The sequence below is a fragment of the Notechis scutatus genome, chromosome Z (assembly GCF_049901735.1).
Source record: "Notechis scutatus isolate UNSWTSFEM ecotype Mainland chromosome Z, rNotScu1.2, whole genome shotgun sequence".
NCBI classification, from domain to species: Eukaryota; Metazoa; Chordata; class Lepidosauria; order Squamata; family Elapidae; genus Notechis; species Notechis scutatus.
Genome location: NC_142025.1, coordinates 36,066,463 through 36,090,255, shown reverse-complemented (window position 1 = coordinate 36,090,255; position 23,793 = coordinate 36,066,463). Strand labels below are relative to the sequence as shown.

The window sequence follows — 23,793 nt, the reverse complement described above, 5'->3', positions numbered from 1 at the left end:
ATGTTATTAATGAAAAATATCTATTTACAGATAAGGTTGGTATAATTTAGAATTAATGATATGTAATTTCTTGTTAGGAATTATGAAGCAAATGTTCTACGTGTGATTTTTAAGAATCACTCTTTTAATGATAATTGAAATGGTTGCATTCTAGATCAAAAATATTTTTAAAAAACAAATCTTTAATATCATACAACAATTCTGTTTCATTTATTATAGTTGTTTAAAATATCACGATCATTTTTAAAAATAGCGTTTATTTCTTCCACCTCATTTTATTACTCCACCAAAACTCAGCAGAGCAAATATGAGGTTATATTTTGCTATTGAGTTTCAGCAATGCAACCACAAGTCATTCCAATTTCTAAACAGTATCCTAGTCGCTTGTTCAAAATGAATTCTGCTCCTGATGAAGACAAAGCTCTTCAATTCTGGTCTAATCAGAAATGTTAACTATGTTAGGAAATAGATATACATGCTTTGGTTAAGAAGAACAATTAGTTTATCCCTTTCATTTAAAGTTTTAAAAGCATCACAAATGCTTAAAAATATATATTTTTAATGGAACATTAAAAAAAAATCAACCATGCAGCAAAATAAGTCATGTTTACACAGCCCTACACACATACCTTTTTGGTTGAAATATAGTAATGAAATACAAAAAAGTGTGTGTGTGTGTGTGTGTGTGTGTGTGTGTGTGTGTGTATTATTTAGAAACCTCTCATCTTGTTGAGAATAGATGAGTTAGGCTATACTAAACACCTGTAAGCCCAAAAGTAATAATAAAGTGATATATGAATGCTGATATGATGCCCACAGGTAACTCAAAAGAGCAACAGCATCTTTCCATTCTTCCTTTGATACTGTAAATCAGGGGTCCTCAACCACCGGGCCGCGGAGCACTCTGTACCGGGCCGCAAATAAAAAAAATTAAAAATGGCGGCTTTCTTCGCCTTCGGGAATGCTGCTGGGATCGGGATCAAGGACACAAATGAAAGAAGGGAGGGAGGAAGCAACCGAAGCCTGTCCTGCTCTCTGGCTCAGCGGCTTCGGTTTTCTCCCACCTCGTTCCTCTCTCAGTCGCTCTCTCGCTGCCCACCAGCCCAGGAAGAAACTGCTTCAAAGAAGCCGGGGGTGGGTGAGCTTTCTGTCGCCGCAGCTCCTCCGGCCGCCGTTCACCCCACCCGCCCGCCCCGCGCTTCAATTCAGTGCTCCGTTTGCCTGCCTGCCTGCCTGCCTTTGTTTCGAGCAGCTTGGTTGAGAATAATAACTATTCGCCTCTTTTATCAGCCGAAGCTGTTCCAAACGAAGGCAGGCAGGCAGAACGGAGCACTGAATTGAAGCGCGTGGGCGGGCAGGGAGGGGGTAAAGGGGCGCTTCGGAGGAGCTGCGGCGACAGGAAAAGCCACCCCCGGCTTCTTTGAAGCAGTTTCTTCCTGGGCTGGTGGAACAGCGAGAGAGCGACTGAGAGAGGAACGAGGCAGACACCTGAGGGAGGGAGGGAGACACCTGAGGGATGGGGCTGAGGGAGGCAGGGCCGAGGCGCTCCTTGACCTTGGTGGTTTGCTGGCAGACGTTTTATTACCCGACTAGGTAACAACATCAGATGTTACCTAGTCAGGTAATGAAACGTCTGCAAGCAAACCACCAAACTCGGATTCTTCCCCCCCCCCAGGTCCTTGAAAAAGTGTTTGTGCTTGAAACTGGTCCCTGGTACAAAAAAGGTTGGGGACCACTGCTGTAAATGAATGCAAACCCCTTATTTCTAACCACCACAAGTCTTATCTTCTTTTTGAATGCTATCTGGATCATTGATGTGGCAGGTTTAACTACATTCAGTACAAAAGTATTTCCTTTTCTTTATCCAAAACTATGAACTTTAATATTTGTTAAATGGCTCTGGAGCAAAACTTTCCCTAAGTAATTTTTCATATGCAGAGGTTTCTCCCCCCCTCATTTCTACAATTCACATTTCTTTGCTTTCTCTCTCCACAAACAATAGACCCTATGGCTTTTCATTCATATGGTATGTCACCTATAAAATACAGAACAAAAATCCTGGGTTAATTATCAAAAACTACCAAATTATATAATGATTCAGTTTATTGCTGCCATTATTATTACTGTATTCTACACAATAAGAATGCATCATTATTGTCATTGGCCACACAGTGAGCTATATATTTAGAGTGAGTTTTGCATTTTTATCTACCTTTAAGTCATTCCCAAGAACCTGGGATGGGCAGATAGCATTGTTTGGTGTGTTAAATATATAATTACAGGATGTAAGGTGTTCCAAGTAAAGCTGCCTTTTGCAAGTGACTGATGGTAATTTTGTCGGTGCTGGTGGTGTTCAAATGATTTACAGTTGTTTTGTGATTGTACCCATTACTATTGACACTATCTCTGCTTTCTTGTGCCACCATCATTATACTTCTATTTGCAAGTCCTTATATCCTATTTTATGGAGTGGAGAGTTGGTCTCTGACAGAAAGCTACTTGAAGAGACTAGGAGCAGTTGAAATGTGGATTTACAGGTGGCTGTTACGTATAAGTTGGGTTGATAATATCAGAAATGAAGAGATGATAAGCCGCCTAGAAAAACCAAGGAAAATCATTAAAACCCTAGAAAAGCAAAAATTAGAATATTTTGGACATGTGATGTGATACCTAGAAAAATACTTCACTTAATTATCCAAGGAAAGATTGAAGGCAAACAAGGTCCAGAAGAACATCATGGCTTTAAAATCTGAAGGACTGGTTTGGACAAAATTCAACAGCACTTTTTTGTGCGGCTGTTGATAAAAAAAGGATCGCCAACATCCAATGATGGATATGGCACAAGAAGAAGAAATATTTTGTGACTTTTTTTCTTTCTGTTCTGTTTTGTCCAAATACTGCAAAGTCCACTATCTAGACTTGTTTTGTCTTTTCTTATTAATAATTGTTAAGTCCGAGTGTTGTGTGGTATGTGCTATCTTTTTGCAGCAGCTAACTAGCTGGTCCACTGTTTCTTCAGCTTTTTTTTTCAGAGAATGCATTTTTGTGTGTGTTACTATCTTCTCAATTCTGGCTTTGTATGCATTTGCTTGCTCCTGTACAGCCAGAATTAGCCCATCTGTCTCTTTACTCAACTTTCCTGCTCTTAGCCATTGCCAGGTCTTGTTATCTGCTGATTTTCGTTGTTTTTGTTCTGTACTTTGCCTTGCCATGTTTCTTTTTTAGTCTCCATTTGACTCTTGGCAACTGCCTGGACAAATCCCTACAGTTCTCTTGGTAAGAGTTCAGAAGTAGTTTGCCATTGCCTCTTTCCTAGAACAGAGAGAGAGTGATTGGCCAAGGTCACCCAGCTGGCTTTCTATTTTAGGCAGGACTGGAACTCGTGGTCTCCTGGTTTCTAACCTGGTACCTTACTGCCACATCAAACTGGCAATCTAATCCAAACTGGAACCGTAATTTCCTGATTCCTTACCTTCAGCAGAGGATTATAAATGTCAGAGAATGAGATATTTTGCCTAAGATGGACAATTGAATGATATATAGAAAGACAATCTGAAGGGGGGGCGGGGGTGGAGAAAAGCAATCATACTCCAGTTCTTAAAATTAGTACACTTATCATGATCAGATGGGATGAAGAAAGGTTTGGGGGGACATAATGGAATCTTTTTGGGATGGATTACAATTGGCAAGAGACAAAAGGGCTACCTTTTCAGCAGAAGAATAAACTTGGTCTTGCTGTCTTTTCTCTTTCCCTTCTTGTAGAATGGTTAGTGTGCCGTCTAATCTCTCAACTGAGATTGTGCTGTAGCTCTTGCTCTTTAAAGCCTGAGGTTTTGCTTGTTGGCTAGGTGACAGTGGGAGATGATTTCTACGTGATGATTAGATGTTAAAAAAACAAATGTTGGCATGAGATAGATATAATAATATAGACCACAGAAGTATAGATTTCTCAGTGTTTCTGTTTACAGGGAGACCAGAGTTCCTTTGTCAGTCCTATATACAAGATAAACTTTGACAGCTACAGAGATCATTTCCCTAGCCCACAGCAATTAAGGCAGACCAAAAAAGTTCTGGATCCAACCAATTTTCTCATTTTAATAATACAAAAACTTTGTTTCAACTTGAAAATGCTTTGAAGATTGAGAATCTGTTACTGCTATTTGAGTAATAATTACTGAAAAATTCTTGCCTGTTATGAATCTCAATATTTCCCAGATCTGATATGCCTGTGAGTGTATGTGTATCCTGCATATATGCATGCACACACAGTTTTAAAACAGACTTCGAGATATCCTGTTTTGTGATTGACTCAACAAGTTACAGCTGCTCTTTGCAATTTTCAAATTATTTTCATTTGGTATACATTTTCGGTTTAAAAAAATGTAATACCAAATGAAGCAGCAATAAAACAGCAACTTTTTAATTGCAAATCCATAATAGCAATTGTATTGGAAGAATAGTAGAAAATAGTAGAAAAAGGAACAACAGATAGTTATGACTACCCTTTTTACAAATCAAAATGTAAGTCATTATCTCTATGACTTGCGTAGTATATTTTAGGAAAAAAATAATATTAAGAAATGTCATTATCTTTTGGAAGTTTTTAAACTCTTTGTAATTCTAGGCAATCTTCTCCTTATTCAAATTTTGCTCTAATTCTTTTTTTCACTCTCCCTTCCCACTCACAGCCAAAAAGGTTTTTTTTTTTCCCCCCACTGTCACTTTAGGAAGGAGAGTAGAACAAAGAAAAAACTTTCCCCTTTAGAATATTCGCAGCTTAAAACTCTCACAGGGAACAATATATACTTAGCAGCCTTCAAGGTTCCAGGTCACTTTCTCCCGTCTTGTCCCAGTTAGAAGCAACTTTCACTTTTCTTTCAGCTTCCTCCCTCCTGCACCTGCTTGTCCGGCTGCAGCTTTCGTGGCAGCCATTGCTGACTGCCGTTCCTCCGCCTCGGGAAAAGGGGGTTTAGCCGGCTGGGGAGGGGTTTGCGACACCCCAAACCCCTTGCCGGATCCCCCCTGTCTTCAGCTGCCTCTGCGGGGCAGCTATATCCCCCAGATCCAAATGGATCAGGGGAACCTTGACGGTGAACGCAGCAGGGATCGCGCGGTCGCGAATCCCTGCTGCCGCCGAAAGGTTGCAAACCGGAAGAAGAAATGTCATTATCAATGCTCTATAAATTAGGGGAAACTGAAAAAGTTAATGTTTTTTCTAATGGATCATTTTAAAGAAGTTAATAGAAACATAAATTGATGCCCTACTCTTTACTAGAATTGACATTGATTGGACTGGGAGACGTTATCACAGTGAAAAAACATTTAGGGTGATCTATATATCCACCTTTCTGTATATGAAATAAAATCTAGAATATGAAAATGAGTTGTGTGTTCGTTTTTCCATTCTGTATCATTTTTGCATATTTTACCCATAATTTCCATCCATTTCCACTTTAAGATATAAAATATAAAAATGTGTACAGTCTCCCAATACATATATTGACATTTTTGTAGACATAAACTTTAGAATAATGTATTACAGATAATCCTCAATTTACAACCATTTATATAGCGACTGTTCAAATTATAGCTTACACTTACAACCTTCATAGCATTCTGCATGGTCATTTAATTAAAATTCAGGTACTTGGCAGGTGGAAAGTACTTACGACATAATATTTGTAATGTCCTGGGGTCATGTGATCACCGTTTATATCCTTCTCAGCTGGTTTCTGACAAGCAGAGTCAATGGAGGAAGCTAGTTTGTTTAACATTTGTTTAACAATGATATGATTCACTTAACAACAGCAGGTATTAGCTTAACAACTGTAGCAAAAAGGCATGCTCACTTAATAACAGTCTCGCTTAGAAAAGTAAAAATTGGCCCCAATAGTAGTCATAAGTCAAGAACTTTCTGTAGATCATTTTTAAACTGTTATTTATCCAAGGATATTCACAGCAATGGTCACAGGCTTCAAAATGAAATATATGATAGATTGTTAAATTTTTTTTTTTAAATTGCATTCATGTAAAAAGTGGAAGGGGTTACATACAATTGAAGTGAACATTTTTAAATCAATATTATTGCTTTGGATACCGTTGTATCCACCTGATTATCCTCTGAATTTTTGAGAAATAGGTAATATTATAATTATTCTGATTATTGAGAGGTACTCGAGTTTCTTTCCAGTGGCTGACTAATCCAAGATCTTGCAGTAACTTTGGAGCTAAATGTTACTAAATATCATGCTTAACTTTCATAATATTTTTAAATGTCAAAAGAATCCACATATCTAATGAAGATAGGTTTTGTTTGCAGGCATATTACAATTGTACATTTCTAGGTAATGATGGGGTTTTGTTTCCCAACAAAATTGGTGACAAGAGAAACATTAAAAGCCAGTTACATTAGTCTTTCAACTGAAGGAATGCTCTTAAACCCCTAGTCCCTACAATGATATCTTTTCAATTTTAGGACAAGTCTTACAGGATGTAATAAAAACCAATTCAGGATGATGATCATGATAGTGCAATCAAAACTTTTGGTTTTATGTACATCACCTCAGTGATAGATTAATAAATGGCCAGAGCTTTTTACATACATAGATAAAACTATGTGGCTCAGCATACCTCTTTTTATTATCTATATTACATTTAGGATTCTGAGTTATTGTATAAATCAGTGATGGCGAATCTATGGCATGCATGCCACAGGTAGCACACAGAGCCATTTGTGCGGGCACACAAGCCCCAGCCAAACGTACCTGCACTGCGCATACATGCGCCTCCCAGCTGATTTTCAGCCCATTTGAGGCTGTTGTGTCCGTCGTGGAAGAAAGACTCGGAGCCAGTGACTTAGTTTCAGCTCTTTATTTGCTCCGAGATCGGCTCGGCTCAAAAGGGGAAAAGCGGCGGCTTTATTCTTTACGCGCGGCCGCGCCAATGACACTGCTTTGAATCTCCCGTGATTAGTTTCCACCAATCGCGGGAGATTCGCGGCGGGCCAATCACTGCGGCTCGCTCGGCCAATCAGCTCGCCGTGCGTCTTGTCCAATCACCGCCGCGCATTTAGTATGTAAATGACTGTACAGAACACCCCTCCTTCTTGGTATGGTCCTACGTGACGTAGTCCCGTAAGTAGGCGGGGGTTCGTACTTGCCTACTTGACCTACGCAGGTGCTTGGTTCCTGGCCGGTTCAGTCGGGTTCTGTGTTGCTCTCTGCCTCGTCATGGAACCGCCTGGAAGGGTGAACCGGGCCTTTCGTCGCAGCTCCCTCCCGGTCTACTCGGGCTGGTTGAGCTGCGGTTGTTGCCGCTCCCGCCTGGTCTTTCTGGGCTGGTTGAGCTGGCCTGGCTGCTTCTTCCTGGTGAGGCTTCGAGCTGGCTGTTTGCTGGTGAGTATTCCCAGTTTCTTTCTGGTGTGGGTTGGTTATTGGGGTCTTCCCTCCCCTTGGTTTGTGTTGGGGGTCCCCTTCTTTTCTGGGTATGTGTTTGTGTCTGTTTGCGTGTCGGTTGTGTTTCCCGTGGTAGTTCTTGACCTTAATTGGTCGATGTGTCGTTTCCATGCTCGTCCGTCGGTTGTTTGTAAATGGTACGAGCGGGGACCTGTCACTTGGGTTACGGTTGCTGGTATCCACAGTGGGTCCCCGGTAAGGTTCCTTGCGTATACTGTGTCACCTGGTTTAAATGTTCGGTCTTTGCTTGAGGAGTTTGGGGTTTTTTCTGGGTTGTATGTGGGGTGCAGCCTGTCTAATGGGGACCTTAATTTCCTCCCCATTAATAGTTCTGCTGGGCTTTTGTTAGTTGTTGTGTTCGGGGTTATGTGTTGTATCAAAAGCATTTTATTTATTTTGTCTTGGATTTCCCCGTTTTCTATTTTCTGGATTGTTTTTTTTGTAAATTGAACCATCTGTTCCGCCCTCCCGTTCGCCGCCAGATGTGCCAGCGCTGTTAATGCGTGTCGTATCCCCCGCTCTGCTAGGAATTTTCCGAATTCTAGCGAGGTAAATTGGGGCCCGTTGTCGGATACGACGATGTCTGGGAGGCCGTGGGTTGCGAACAGCCTGCTGAGTTCTTTGGTAACAGCCTCTGTGGTGGTAGTTTTCATGTTGCTTACCTCCAACCAGTTGGAGTAAGCATCTACCGTAATGAGGAAGGTGTGTCCTTTTGTGGGTCCGGCAAAGTCTATGTGAATCCTGGACCATGGTCCCCTGGGGGTTTCCCATTCCAGGATTGGGGCGGCAGGGGGCTAGGCCTGGTTTCCTGACATCGGTTGCATGCTGCCACCCAAGCCTCGATTTGTTTGTCTATCCCTGGCCACCATGCGTAGCTTCTGGCCAAGGCTTTAGTCCGCACAATGCCCGGGTGTCCCTCGTGCAGCAATTCCAATACCTTTCCCTGTAATTTTTCCGGGATGACAACCCTATCCCCCAAAGTAAACAACCTTTTGTAATGACAGTTCTGTTTGCCGGTTCAAATGTCCTGAATGTTTCGTCGACGTCTTTTTAGGCCACCCCTTCTCTACCCAATGTAACACTCGCGCCAGACGTTTGTCTTTATTAGTTTCAAGGGCAATGTCTGACGCGTTACGGGTAGATCGGGCAGAGCCTCTATGCTAAGGGAGGTCGTCGTGGGTGCTGGGTCGGTGTCCAGGTCGGGTAGCGGCGTGCGGCTCAGGGCGTCTGCGTGGGTGATTGTCTTACCGGGTCGGTGTGTGAGCCGGTAACTGTAGGCGGCAAGGAATTCAGACCACCTTGTCATTCTTGGAGATAGAATGTTTGGGGTGGCCCTGTTTCCTGCCAGGATTCCCAGCAGCGGCTTGTGGTCGGTGATGATGGTGAACGTCCGGCCGTAGATGTATTCATGGAACCTTTTGACAGCGGCAACGATAGCCAGGGCCTCCTTGTCCAGCTGGCTGTAGTTTCTTTCCGGTTTGGTGAGGGTCCTTGAGAAGAAGGCGATGGGTGCTTCTTTTCCGTCGGCGAGAGTGTGGCTGAGGACGCCGCCGACGCCGAAGGGTGATGCGTCGCATGTGACAGCTAGCGGTAGGGTCTCGTTGTATTGGATGAGGACAGCATCCGAGGTGAGTAGGTCCTTGGTTTTGTTGAAGGCGGCTTCCTCGCGTTTCCCCCAAGTCCACGGGGCCGCCTTGTCCAAGAGCCTATGCAAAGGCTCCGCCGCGGTCGCCTTCTGTGGCAGGAAAACATTATAGAAATTAAGCAGCCCTAGAAATGCCTGTAGTTCCGTTTTATTCTTCGGCCTGGAGGCTTGCTTGATCGCTCTGATTTTTTTTTCGGTTGGGTGAATTCCGTGCCGGTCTAAAAGGTACCCTAGGAATTCGACCCTCTCGGTATGTAATTGGCATTTTTCCTTTTTAACCTTCAGCCCCGCATTTTTGAATTTCGTTAGGACCTCCCTCAGGCGGCCCTCCAGTTCTTTTTGGTTGGCTGCCGACACCAGTACGTCATTGAAGTAGGGCACCACACCCTTGATTCCTTGCAGGAGTCTCTCCATGAGGCTCTGGAATATTCCTGGTGCCACACTGACTCCAAACTGGAGTCTCTTACATCGGAAAGCCCCCCGGTGGGTTACTATGGTTTGCGCCTCGGCGGTTTCTGCGTCGACCGGCAGTTGTTGGTAGGCTTGCGCCAGGTCGAGTTTCGCAAAAACCTTGCCTCCCCCCAGTAAGTGTAGGAGATTCTGAACCACTGGGACGGGATAGGCGCTCTGTTGTAATGCGCAGTTGAGGGTGGCCTTATAGTCCCTGCAGATTCTCACTGACCCATCGGGCTTGACTGGGGTGACTATGGGGGTCTCCCACCTGATGTGGTCAATTGGTTCGAGAACCCCCTGACTGACGAGCTTGTTTATTTGCTCGTCGATCTTGGGCCGGAGTGCGAAAGGTACCCGCCGTGGTTTTAGGCGTCTTGGGGGAACGCTGGGGTCTAGGCTGAAAGAAATAGGGGGCCCTTGGTACTTGCCTAGGGTGGTGTCAAACACTTCCTGGAAGTCCCTTGTGAGTTGTTCCTCCCAATCGGCTTCCCCGATGTGATCGATGCCCGTCACCTCGATCCTGAGTGGCGTGAACCATTGTAGTCCTAAAAGGTTGGGTCGGTCTCGGTCCACGATCGTCAATGGGAGCCTTGCCTTTCGTCCCTTGAATTTTATTTCGAACTGGCCTGTTCCGACTACCGGGATGCGATTTCCCTGGTAGTCCTTGAGGATTAGTTTCTGGCTTTCTAGTCCCCTTCTTTGGATTTTGGGCACCAGGTGCTTGATTTCCCGCCATGCAACCATTGAGAGGTAGGATCCAGAGTCCACCTCCATCTTGCATGGTTCGCCCTCGATGCTCACTTCCACATATACCTTCCGGGCGTCATTGCTGGACGAATGGCCGATGACGACCATCTGGTGGGTTTCCTCTCTCTGCCGATTGTCGCCATTTCGGCGGCCCCGTCCCTCTCGGCTCCAGCGATTTTCGGATTGGCGGTCTCTGGGCCTGGGGGGGGGGGTGCTGTCTCATCTCCGGTTGCTGCTCTCTCTCCGCCGGGGGCTGTGGTTTTTCTTAAGTCGGCAGACTCGGGCGATGTGGCCTCTTTTGTCACAGTGCCGGCATATCGCATTAAAAAATTGGCACTCCGATCGAGGGTGGTCGCCTCCGCACCCGGCGCATTGGGGCCCTGACTTACGACTCCGCCGATCGCGCCGGTCTCATTCCGTCTGGAGTCGATGGATGTCCTCTTCCTTGTCCGTGGTGTCGGAACCCGAGTCGAGGTCGCCCTGGTGTGTGATGGTGGTCTCCCGGAGGCTTGCTTCGGCACGTGTCTCGGTTGTCGTGCCTGTATCAGTGGTCGCAGTGGGTCTCCGCATTCGAGCCGCCGACTTCCGGGTTGCTTCGGCCGCGGTGGCATCTGCGAGGACGTCGGCGAGGGCGATGTCGCCTTTTGCCATTAGTCGGCTTTGCAGTACCGGATCTCGGAGCCCTAGGACGACGCGGTCTCAGAGTGCCTCGTCCATGTCCGTAAAGCCACACATGCTCCCGAGGTTCCGCAGGTCAGCCACGAAATTGCTGATGCTCTCGCCCACTCTCTGGTCCCTCCGGTAGAAATCATGCTGCCTGATGAGGGTGGGCACGGCGGGGGCATAGTGGTTTTGGAGTAAGGGTTCGAGATCGGCCCAGTCCATCGTTTTCACAACTTTGGGTTTCGTAAGGGCTTTCGCCATCTTGAACACCGCGGGCCCGCAGTGCGTTAGGAAGACGGCTCTTCTGCCCATTCGCGTCCTTTAGGTTGCTACTTTCGAGGAACATCAGGAATCGGTCGGTGTACGATTCCCAATCCTCAGTAGCGGGGTTGAAAGGCGCTGGTGGGGCGATGCTGGCCATCTCGTTGGTCTTATTTCCTCCGGACACGTGCTTTTGGGATTTAGGCTTGGTATCCCACCCTCGTCGCCAGTGTCATGTCCGTCGTGGAAGAAAGACTCGAAGCCAGTGACTTAGTTTCAGCTCTTTATTTGCTCCGAGATCGGCTCGGCTCGAAAGGGGAAAAGCGGCGGCTTTTATTCTTTGGCCGCGGCGGCCGCGACCAATGACACCGCTTTGAATCTCCCACGATTAGTTTCCACCAATCGCGGGAGATTCGCGGCGGGCCAATCACTGCAGCTCGCTCGGCCAATCAGCTCGCCGTGCGTCTTGTCCAATCACCGCGCGGCGTTTATGAGTATGTAAATGACTGTACAGAACAGAGGCCTTTTTCGCCCTCCCGGAAGCTTGAAGGAAGCCTCTGCAGCCTCAGGAACCCCCAAAAACGGGCCTTCCAGAAATACCGGAAATGCCGAAACAGGCCTGGTTTTTGGCCTTCCGAGGCTGCAGAGGCTTCCCTCAAGCCGCTGGGAGGCTGAAAAAGGCCTCAAATGGGCCAAAAATCAGCTGGGAGTTGTGCACATGTGCAGTGCAGGTAAGGGGGCGAGGGGGTGTTGCGTATGCATGCGCAGGGGGGACAGGGAGCATTGCATTGTGGGTGCCAGCATGCATGCACACGCGCTGTTGCATGTGTGCGTGCTTTCGGCACACCACAACAGAAAGGTTCACCATCACTGGTACAAATCATTACAGTAGATTTGGAACTAGTTACTTTGTCTTCCAAGCTTGCCTGTGTTGCACACTGGTATGTCTGGGGCAGTGCAATCCCAGCCAGAATTAAAGATGTTAAATGTGCAGATCCTGAAGCCCCCATACCCATATTCACTTGATCTTACCAAGGTTCAGCTGAAGCCTACTTACTGAACACCCCCCATCCAGACTCCCAATCTCCAGGTACTGTGAAAGGACAGAAACACAATAATTGAGTCATCCAGGATGGATATATAAATTAGTGGCAGATGATCTCACCAGTGACTTCATGTAGAAATTGAAGTGGTGGAGGCAATATTGAGCCCTGAGGTATGCTACAAAGGAGTGGCCATGGGCTGGAACTGAATTTGGAGAAAGGAATCAAACCCAAGTCGCACAACCCATTCTCAGGTCCCCCAGCTGATACAAAGGGATTTTGAGAGCAAGGATGGATGTTTATTCCCTTTGTAGAGATCATTGACAAGTGTGACCAGTACTGTTTCTGACCCACAATTGGGACTGAAATCTAACAGGAAGGAGTCAGATAATCCATTTCATCTTTTTAAGGAGATGCACACCATGGCCACCTTAAAAGTCTCAGGAATGTCCCCTCCAGCAGTGATATATTTATCAATGCTTGAACCCACCTGGAGGTCACCATCCTGGGGGCTTTCACTAGCCAGAGGAGACACAGATCTAACTGACAGGTAGTTTCACTGACAGCCTCAAGTCTCTGTCAACTTCATCAGGTCTAAACAGGATCAAGCTGTTCCAGATAACCAGGTAAGGTCGCTCCCCATGTATCTATAATGGATTTGTCTTTTATATACCAACTGGGAACAGATTTTAGTAATTTTCAACTCAGAAATAAGATGTTCTACAAATTCCTCTGCATAGCACTGAAGGTGATCATCCCAATCCTCCTGTCTCAGGAGGAACTGTTCTTATGTTACAATTTAATTTTGCTACAAGTCTTCTGAAGAAGAAAGATGAAAGACCTTATTGGAGATTTGACAAACTTTACAAGGTTTGTAGGGTCAGAAACTTCCTTGATCATTGGCATCAATAGTATTTTCCCCCATTGGTTATAATTCTTGGCCTTAATCCACACACGTTTGAGCAAATTTTGTGGGACTCATTTTTTTCCTATAGCTAGGAATGCATCCACATTTGTCCAGTAGTTTTACAAACATACAGTTTCAAATTCTTGAAAAACAGCTTGGTTTGTTTTTCCAATCAGTCTTCACTTTATCTGATTTCATCTATTATGCCTTCTCTTTTTCCCCAAAATATTTCAAAACTTTAAATTACTCTGACTGAAGCTTCCATTTTCTTTCTCTTTTTTTTTGTAAAAAGTTTTTTATTTTTTCACATTTCAAAAACATCACTTTTAGTGAACAGCATGATTCCAAGTTTTCACATTTCCATACAAACATGACCTTGGTTACATATTCATCTTTCACATTTTATTTCATGTCTTATCATTACATTACACATTTTCTATAAATTTTCTCAAATACTTTTCTCAGACTTATTTTATATATTTTCTATTCCTTTCTTAACCATTTTTTTTTTTACTTTAAATAATTCTCATATCTTCATATTCATTATACTTTATACTTTTATCTGTCAGGTTTGCAATTTCATCGCATATTCTTATTTCATCATTTCAAAAATTCCATCCCAATACAAACAATTTTAAAAAAATTCCCCCCTCAATCACCAATTTGAGTGTACCACCCCATTACCTTATACATCATTTAATTAACTCCTCTTTAATTCCCAATAATAATTAACTTTTGAGTTATCATCTTAAAAATTAATAACAATAATCTCCTAACAACTACATAACACATATTAATTCTAGACCGGATTTCGCAAGGCACTTTCCCCTTCAGTTACATCAAATCATTAATAATTTCAAATAAATTAATCTATTCAATTGATCATAAAAACTGGTGTTAATCTCTTTACAACAATCCTCATAATTTGTTTCAATTATATTCTTGAATTCATTAAACATAGTTAATACACTTATCATCATTTCTCTTTTTCACATTTATTCTATTTATCTCTATGTATAATTTAACAAAAAAAGTATTCTAATAACAAGAAAACATCAGTTCCAATCTTTTCATTTTAAAAGTCTACATTTTCCTACCTTCTAAGTAATTTATTAGTTCTGCCATTTCTAAACACTTCTGTTATATTTTCTTTATCTCTTTCTTAACTCTTTGAGTCCAAACCAATTGTCCAGTAATTTAATTTGACCAGCGTCTTTAATATTTATTTCCAGCGATCAGCTTTTATTAATTTCTCTTTAAGTTTTTCCCAGATTCATCAAATAGTCCAAGATCCATAAATTTAAGTTTATGCCAAGATCACCAAACATCCCAGAGTAATTTCTTCACACTTCTTTCTTTTATTTTCATATTCTGTATTTCCACTTTCCAGAGTTTCTATTTTATTGTAACAAAGTTTCTCTTATTTTGTATCAAATTCTACTTTTAAAAGAGCCAGGTGATTTTTTTTAAAAAGTCACAAAAATTTTCCTTACCACTAGGTGGCACTCTCTGTTATATCCAAATCCCCCCCCCCTTTTCCCCCCACTTTGTCTTCTCTATTTAGGGCTTTTAAATTTCAAAAATCCAATAAATCAAAATATTACTGGTTTTTTTTGACACGTTCAAATTCAGATTTAATTATGCCTATTTAGTGCCAAAATCATATATTTATCCAATTTGAAAAGATATTTTCTTCTGGCTTCCTCCTTTCAAAGTTCAAAGCCACTTTCAGCTGTCAATTCCCCCCCCCCCACTTTCTCTGGTCGCTGCTTTTACTCTCTTTCTTAAAAATTTCTTAGAATCTTAATTCCAGGGTACCTTTATGTCCAGATGTTGTGCCTGGTTAGCCCAGTTTTCATGCTGTCCTCTTCTTCACTGTTCCAGCACAATCTTTGTCCCGGTTAGCTCTTCCTCTTCAGGGTGGCCATATTTGACCACCGCTACTACAGCCCATCTTCGGAGGGAAGTATGTCTAACCAGGGAGGGGAAATGCAGCTCCCCTCAACCCAGATGGCGGTCTCCCCCTTCTTCACCATTCCTACAGGGTGGTTCTGACTCCAAAAGCAGATGCTCGTGGCCCTCCGATGAGAGCACGGATCGAAGCTGCGCATGATCACAGTCTCCAGTCTGTCAGTGAGGAAGGTGCTACCGGAAGCTCCTGAGCTTCCATTTTCATAACTCCAAGTACCAAAACCAGTTCCTGAATCATACTGAGCAGGTTGGGCAAGATTTATTTAAGTAACAGTCCTCATAGCAATTCTTAAATTCCTAGGATTGACCATGTGTTCTATGTTTTGCCTTATTGACAAATGCAGGTAGGTAGGTAGATATGCAAAATATCTTTGAATCAAGACCGATCTTCCCAAACATATCTGTAGATTCAACAAGAGAATGCATGCAGCCCATTTACTCCATTCATAATAAAATAAACTCAAAACATTTCAGAGCAATCTGATATATATATGATTACAAAAAGCAGGAAAACTTGACCAATAATTCCAAGTTTCCCTTCTGCTGATCAAGTTTCCTTTTGGCTCAAATTTAGATAAATTTGACAGTACTTCTATTTTCTTCTCCTTTTCATATTATCTGATGCTACTGCCAATCTGCATTATTTTGATTGATTCATTTTATTGTTAAGTTTTATTATTTTGATGAAATTAAGAGATGGGCATAATTATTTTGTATAAACAAATAAAATAAGCATATACTAGATAAAACTATGCAATCCTGAGTACATATGTAGTATGAATTTCAGTAGATGGATATCTTCCATCAGAAAATACAGACTATATTATAATAATCAGATATGTTTGATTCTATCATATACATTTGAGATATATATAGATATGCACATATATACAATAAAGTGCCTCTTTGAAGATCAGCATAGTTTTAATAAAACCATTGTAACATTAAATGTCCTGAGCAAGAAAATATATGCTCAGTTTGCCCCTTTTTTATTTTCTGAATGTTTTGTAAGCACACTTCATTGTTGGTCTTTAAGATTATGTGGGAAATAATGTAATGGACTACTTACTACCTATGGTATGCATTAGTATTTCATTCGATCAAGAAAGGATATTTTGTGTTATATTTAGAAATTGCTGAATAATATTCCCAGCATTCAATATGAACAGTGATAAGCATATATGGGCATGCAATTTAGAGGACTACAAACTCCTTCCTTGAATAGAAATAAGATATGTATATGCATATCTAAGGTTAAGAGTGAATGGTGTTTCAGTATTTTTTTCCATCCTGGAAGACATAAACCACAAGTTGTTTTATCTGTGACAAAAAGGAATCAATCTCTAAGCTCAAAAGAGCACCCAAGTCAATTAAAAGGCATTGAATGGAAGAGCATAAATATCTAATGTTTCATCTGGATTCCCAGATGAACTAATTAAAAGTTGCTGAGAATCAGAGGAAAAACATTCTAGCTGAAAAAAATGGCTAGCTCTGGTTTGTTTCATTAGGGACAAAATCTCAGTGAGGGCCACACTCATTATGCTGCAAACATGTGATATTTTTTTTTGCAGCCTATCAAGCAAGCATTTTCCTCCCACTCCAACTTATTTTTCCATTTTGACATTAGAAAAATATACAACCCAAATCTATATGACTTTGATTAAATGTTGATACAGCTGATTTCAACACCGCCAAAGTCAGTGACCATACATGGAATCTAAACAACAGCTAGTAATTACAGTGTCAAAGGCATGTATACATTGTGTGTTATATTTCATTGTCTGGCATGCAAATATAACTTTGGTTTCCTTTGCACTATTTCCAAAGTATAAAGAAAGCTAACCAGAGAGTTCTGTTTCATTTACACAAAAGAACAAGGTTCAATCATGTTTGATAAGTTGCAAATTACTGGTAATACCACAAGTGTTGTTACAGCTGCTTAAAGTGGTCAGGAGGATGTACAAAATGCAGCAACGGCATGAATCAAAAGAAAAAGTCTAAACAAGTCTGAATGATAGTATATAGTATTTGCTAACTCTACCCTGGTATTGGGGTCTATCTTCTCCATCTTAAAGCAACGTGAGAGATGCCGAATAGGTTCCTGTCCTCATTAGGTCTTAGTAAAATAACCACATCTTCTTTTCCTTGCTCTCCTCATTTTTATAAACAATTATCATTGCTTGTTAGTTTGGTTTAGAAATGCAGACTCGAAAGCAACCTTGGGGAAATATCAGCACTCTTCTTCATCCTTTTTGATGTTATAAAGACATTGGCTGTATCAAGCATTTACTACTGAGTGAAAAAGTTGCATGCAAAATATATGAGAATTGCAGAAAGCCATGGATAATGACACTGTGTGAAGGGTGTGAGTTTCATTTTTCCTGAATGAACAATGTTGTAAATACTTATGAGGAAAAAAATTGAAATACGGACATTATATTAACTAATTCCAAATGCTCTTTAAATATTTTTTGGATTACACTTAGTCATTGATGGTCTTAAACCGGTCTTAATCTTATTATTTGTCATGAATCTCTCCCCTACTGCAAATAATTCATTATGGCTTGCATGGAGATATCCCAATTTATCCTTTCAAAATGCCTGTAAACTGAGGAGGAATCTACTTCTTCCTTTTCATTAAAACAAATATATTTTTAGCAAGTCCAATTCTATACCTTGGTCTCTGTAGAGGCTTCAGAAGGAAACTCTGATAGAAATAGGTCAGACCAATTCAGACCAAGGCTAACACATGAATTATGTCCAAAAGGGGAAGAAGGCAGACAGACATCTCCTAAATTCATAAAAATATAAGCAGATGAGGAGACAATATAATTACATTTGCAAGATTTATTTACTATAGGCAATATTAGTAAAAGTAATTTTAGTCTTCAAGTGGAATTGATTTTTTGATTTGGTCTACTTCGTAAGACTGACAGTCTTGAACCTGATACCATCATATATTTGGGGTTAAAGATTCTATCATATTGAGCTAACATAGTAGTGCTATCTGGTGACAGGAGTTAGATTTATTTTATTTATTTATTTTTATTTATTTGATTTGCCAATTGTTTACAAGATAATAAGTATAAGTGTATACATAGTTGTGAATACATGAAATGGGTACATATAAGAAAAATAAAAGAAGAATAAGAGAAACAATAGGACAGGGACGGTAGGCACGTTGGTGCGCTTATGCACGCCCCTACAGACCTCTTAGGAAAGGGGTGAGGTCAATAGTAGACAGTCTAAGGTTAAAGTTTTTGGGGTTTGGGGAAGAAACTACAGAGTCGGGTAGAGTATTCCAGACATTGACCACTCTATTGCTGAAGTCGTATTTCCTGCAATCAAGTTTGGTGTCGGTTAACTTTGAGTTTGTATCTATTGTGTGCTCTTGTGTTGTTATGGTTGAAGCTGAAGTATTCATTGACAGGTAGGACATTGCAATGTATGATGTAGATGTATGTAGATGTAGATGTAGAGGCCAAGAAGACAGTGCGGAAAACACACAATCAACTGTTCTAGTTCTCCAAAGAAGTTTGATAAATTTCATTTAGTGCTCATTGCCCTTTGTTCAGATTATATATAGTTTCCATTTATGCAGATTGAACAAAGATTTGCTCAGCGTTAAAAAAACATTGAAAAGCTTCCAATGTTCTCAGACAGCTGTCTGAAGAAATTATAAAATCTCAAGCCACCTTTCATGGTCTTTTCTTATTAAGACTTCTATAGACCAGATTCATACCTAGTAATATATCAAGTCATTTAGATTATTTCCCTTCACAAACTAAGAATATGCTTGGGAGCAGCGGTATGATTCAAATTTTTTTTACTACCGGTTCTGTGGGCGTGGCTTGGTAGGCGTGGCAGGGGAATGATACTGTAAAATCTCCAGTCAGAGATGGTATTTGCTGGTTCTCCGAACTACTTAAAATTTCTGCTACCGGTTCTCCAGAACTGGTCAGAACCTTATGAATACCACCTCTGCATGGGAGGAAATAGAATAAGAGAAATATACGTAAGGAACAACATTAGCCAACATTTGCCCTAATTGTTCGGTTACATGTTTCAACATATAGATATATATTGATATGACCAAGTGTGTAATATATTAAATATCTTGGTCTTTCACTATGACTTTGCTGAAATCATGGAGCCAAACTGTATCTGTAGCAATTTCAATGTGCCAATCCTTTTCATATATAGTTGTAGTGCATTGGTATTTTGGGCCTATTCATCATGCCAGGATGATATCATAATAATTTTAAATGACATGTATTAGGTTAATGTCACATTATTTCATGGTGTGTGTGTGTGTGTGTGTGTGTGTACTGTGTATACTGTATACTGTGTGTATATATCCTGTGTTGTAATGACCTGGGTAATGGGCTGTGTGATGACCTTCTGAGTTCTATTGTTGTAACATCCTGGATCTTGTGCTGTAATCTCCTGTGTTGTAACGACCTGGGTAATGGGCTGTGTGATGATCTTCTGAGTTCTATTGTTGTGACCTCCTGGGTCTTGTGCTGTAATCTCCTGGGTTGTTGGCTGTGTTGTAACATCCTGAGGTTTTGTGGTGTAACCTCCTGAGTTCCATGATGTGATATCCCGAGTGGGTGGCTGTGATGTAATGTTCCAGGTTTTGGTTTGGCTCTGAGTTTGAGGTCTGGCTATGTGTTCATGGCTTGTGTTAGTTTGCTTGGTTTGGGGGTTGGGGTGTGTGGCAGCTGGTGATGCAGCCATGGTCTGGTTTCTGGATGGTGGTTGCCTTTCGTCTATGGGATGGGTTTGGGTTTGAGTCTGGTGAGGGAGATTGATGGTGGCATCATGTGTTGTTTTGGGTCTGGTGTTGGTTTTCATGGCTGGGATTCGTTTGTTGATAAGGGCTAGTTTCCAGATGTCTGGTAGGTGGGACATATCATCCCGTTTATTCATGTTATGGGGGTGTTTCTCTATTTCGATAGCTTCCCTGATTATTCTCTTGTTGAAGTGTTCAGTATTGGAGATTAAGTTGGTACCCTCAAAATTAATTTCATGTCCCTCATTATTCATATACACTATACAGAAACCTGATGATGGCAGATGAGATTCTGCTGAAACATTGCTACAAGTTTAAAAGAACAACTACAATGACGTGGGAAAATACCCGAACAAAGCCGAAGGCCATACATGTAAGTACCCGCGAAAACTTAAGAATATATATATATATATATATATATATATATATATATATATATATATATATATATATATATATATATATATATATATATATAATTTCTTAAGTTTTCATGGATTACATGTACTTGGCTTTGTTCGGTATTTTCCCACGTTGTTCTTTAAAAGAACAACTACAATGACGTGGGAAAATACCCGAACAAAGCCGAAGGCCATATATATATATGGGTTTTTAATCCTCCTTGTACAGTCATATATAACAATAGAAACCACTTTTTATATTTATACAATCATTTTTCATTGTTATTCCAATGTTTCTCTTATCTGATTTGGGGAGACGTCTGTAATGAAAACTAAGTTGTGAAAGAATGGACTGCTGAAAGCCACCCACAGGCAGCTTCTTGGCAAAGAGACATCCTAACCTGCCTATTTTGGTAGTTTCTTCTATCCTACAGAGCAGCACATCCCCTTCCATTTAATGTTCAGTTTCCCTTAGCATAGCTAGTGAGGAGGGATGATGGGAGTTCCAGTCCAACAACATCTGGAGGGCCACATATTGCCCATCCCCGCTGTCGCCTATTCTTCCAGGCTGCAGTCCAATTAGAACAGCTTGCACTAAGATAGCCCCTTGGGAAAGTTATAATTTTCAAAACTGTTTAGAAAAACCAGATATATTTAAAGGCATTATGGTATAAACATAAACTCCCTAATGAGCTGTAGCAAAATGGATCAGAGCTATAACTTGCAAAGTTCAAATGATTTACCTTTTTTTTTCTTTGCCTGTATTATTTTCATTTAATCTGTATCACAAAGACTGTAAAGAGACCAGCTGTTCACAAAGAGTCTTAACAATCCCAGCCAAGGTCTGAGGCCTCTCCCATGGTTCCTACTTAATGTGTTTCACTGTAAACATATTAATTGACAGATCAAACTGAGACTTTCTCTAACAATAATTTTATCCCTTCACTCTGAATACTATTTCAGTGATTTTATCAATCCAAATTGAATTGCCTGATAAGTCATGATACATTTCCATAAATCCATTTCTTAACAGCCACAATTCTACTATATTCATTAACACTTTAATAATGACATAGTAGAGTGTGTTTGAAACAATGATCTATATATATTTGCTTAAACCCATTAGAACTTCTCAACAACTCCTCTTGTTACCTACTATGGGAAAGTATAGAACTTAAGGTCCATATGAAAACAAAAACCTCTTATTTTTTATAATTGGCAATTTTTTTAAATTTTGAGATGCAATTCTTCCATCAAAAAGTATATACAAATTGTGTGGACTACATAACATGTATTTCAGAAAAAGCATATTAGATTGTTTGCTATTAGGGAAAGTATATTGTTAAAGTTTGTATATCAGGCAAGAACAAATAACACACATAGAAAAGTGCTTTAAAAACTTTCCTCAGTACAACAAAGAAGCATAACAAATTAAATATAAGCCACAATGTTTTTGTTTATTTTTCTTGTTTGTTTGTTTGTTTCTAGTTTGGCTTAGTATGTTACAGGAATCCATAAACTATTTGCATTATAAATCATGGTTTATAGTGTAATACTATTTGTGATTAATGTAATAGGTAATGTTTAGCTTTACATATAAATAGAAAAGTAATGAGAGAAACCAAGAACAGATTCCATCATTCCATATTAATTTAAGTCAAATTAATAGCTAAAATTTTGTTAACTCTTACAAAATCAGTAAGATAATGCACCAGAATCATGCATGCTGAATGCCTCATTGTAACCGACAGACATAGTTTTCTTTTCCATGAAAAGTATGATTCTACATACAAGATCCTGTTCCAGATGAATCTGCCTGCCCACTGTGTACAAACCTATTGACTATTCCATCCCACTGAGATAATTGACTGAAAGGGCATGGCAGCAGGCATTTCTTTGGAATAGGCAATTTTCTAGATCATTAAGACCTGATTATTCCAGAAGACCTTTGAAGAACAGAGTTAGAGTATGCTGTCTGAGTAAAGAGTATAGTTAACATTACTATATTCTACTTTATAGAAATTTTATATTTATTATTACAGTGATATTTTTACGCATTTGTAAAAATTTTACGCATCTGTGAGTCAGTTTGGTGCAATGCTTAAAGTGCTAGCCTAGAAACCAGGAGACTGTGAGTTCTAGTCCTACCTTAGACATGAAAGCCAGGTCGGTGATCTTGGACCAAACACTGTCTCTCAGTCCCACCTCACAGGTTTGTTGTATGGAGAAAGTAGTATTATGTACGTTTGCCACCTTCACAATTATAAAGTAATAAAGGTGGAATAAAAATCTAACAAATAAACCTAATAAAATAAAATAACCATGATAGTAAATCCTTCAAATAGTGGTTCTTGCCCTGGGCAGTGTAGAGAGTATTGCTCTGTTTGCTTGCTAGCTCCCTTGTTTATTATTTTTGAAGTCAATTTTAACATCAATATTTATTGTTTACATGTTTTATGTTTTACCTTCTTGGTTTAATTGGTTGTTAGCTGCCTAAAGTTGGCTCTAGGCAAGATGGATGTCATATAAAATAGATAGACATGAGAAAGAAGGAGAGAGATAAAATACTAACAACTGAAATACTACAGGAGAAGCAAATACCCACAAAACTAGAGAATAAGGAACAAAACATTTCCTTCCTTTATGATGAACTTTTGATCTGCAAATTATAAAGTTCATGAACCATATGATGCACCAGCAAATCTTAAATTCCATTTAAATAAACCAGAACTTTATAAAATGGTTATGCAGCTTTCTTTCAATTTAAGGAGGTATGTACAATAAAAAAGCTTCCTGATTAAATGGTCTTCTGATAATTTTAGCAAGTAAATTTAGATTTAAAATTTAAATCCGATGAATTAGATGCAATATTGTGAACCAGAGCGGGTGTGGCCCAAGGTATTATTGGGAATTAGAGAAATCAGGTTCAACTTTATCCTTTACCTTATAAGTTCACTGGATGACTTTGGGCCAATTGTAATCTTTCACAGAGCTCTGAAAACAGCACTGTTATAACTACCTAGGGCACATAGAACAAAATGGGATACAAATTTAAAATCAATGAAATAAATGTATAGTGTTTTACTTATTCCAAAATATGATAAGGAATATTATCATACTTTTAGGATGTGCATTTAAAATCCAAGCCAGCAAAGTGTGACTTACATCCTTCATGCCAAAGTATGTCAGGAAAGACCAAGCTACAAACCTCTTCCCCAATATTTAACTGTTGCTGTATTTTATATAGGTCCTGATATGGTGTAACCTCTAATTTTCACTGAATTGCAGCTCCTAACAGCTCCAGCCTGAATTAGTAATGGTAAAATGCTGGGAGTTGTAATTTAGCAACATCTGATTTAGCAACATAGACAGTGTCTTTTGTTTCCCTGCAGATGAACTTCCTCATCTGATGTCTGAAATGGGTACAGGTACAGTTTAGCACTCCAGTAAAAA

General features: G+C 40.5%; 1 protein-coding gene across 1 annotated transcript in view; it reads right to left on the bottom strand.

Annotated features, from left to right (window-relative positions):
* The window catches only part of POLR1F (RNA polymerase I subunit F), a 212,699-nt gene that overhangs the window by 109,498 nt on the left and 79,408 nt on the right, over nucleotides 1–23,793 (bottom strand). The gene's annotated exons all lie outside the window — the stretch shown is intronic.